Source organism: Acyrthosiphon pisum, chromosome A2 (genome assembly GCF_005508785.2).
Source record: "Acyrthosiphon pisum isolate AL4f chromosome A2, pea_aphid_22Mar2018_4r6ur, whole genome shotgun sequence".
NCBI classification, from domain to species: Eukaryota; Metazoa; Arthropoda; class Insecta; order Hemiptera; family Aphididae; genus Acyrthosiphon; species Acyrthosiphon pisum.
The window spans coordinates 13,108,331-13,109,571 of NC_042495.1; positions in this window are offsets into that span (position 1 = coordinate 13,108,331).

The window sequence follows — 1,241 nt, forward strand, 5'->3', positions numbered from 1 at the left end:
TTAAACAATTTAAACTTTCAAGAAACTACTTCAAATCGGTTCACTATAATAATTAATAATTAATAATATTAGGTATTAAACATCATGTGCGCGGGTCGTCGTACCTATCTCCATTGATTTATAATACATTCATAGTATTTATTGTATATTATAAAATAAATGTTATTACCTATATATTATTATATATTAACTGAGATCCTGGGGATAGAAACATACATATCTATATGCTAAATGGTTGATAGACTTATATGAACATTCTAGATCAATGCTTATTTTCTTTAGACTTTAAGTGTTTATGGAAAAAGTTTAAATACTTAAATTTTAATACTATTGTTAATATTTCTCAAAGGTATATTAAAACATTAATTTATTATGCATTTTAATAATTTATCTGTTTGAAATAGTACATGTAATTTTAGTATATACCTAATTTAGAAAAAACAATTAATAATTTTGATTAAGGGGCCTTGAGTATGACAGTTTTACATTAAATTTAAAGAGTCTCATGTCAAAAAAATTTGAGAAGCACTGTACTAGATTATACGATTATACGATTAAATTGTTATATTCTGTGATTATACTGTAAAATAGCTAAATATATATAACTATCTGTTCCGGTAAAAGATCATGTTTGCAATGTTGCATTTCAATTTAAAAACTTCATATACATTTTTCTAACATAATATGTAGTTATTGAAGAAATATATAAACAACATTTTTGACAAAGGTTGGTTGCTCAATACACAGTCAAATATTAACCAAATGTATTATAACGCATTATGTCAAACCAAGAATGATATTCACTTGCAAAAAAAAAAATTAGCAAGTTGCTAAAAACAAGAAAACACCAAAAAAACTAAATAATTTTTCAAAATTAGTTTGAAGCTTATAAGATAACTATTATTGAATAATATTATAATATAAATAATATACCTAATCATATAATAAAATATGCAAAATAGGTATGTATTTAGAGTTTTTATGAGCACTAGAAAATAATACTCCACTCTACTAGACTACTGTTAAAATTAGGAGCAGAACCATATTAGTTTGAATTTAATTTAAAGATTTTAAGAAGGATGCAAATATCCAAAGAAGTGACATACATGATATTTTATAATTGATGTCTACTCGATATAAAATATTGCAAATGATTAAAATACAAATGTAATCATTGTAATGTATAATTACATGCTCCAATTTATTATGGCAACTTGATTAAAAAAAAACTTTTTATTATT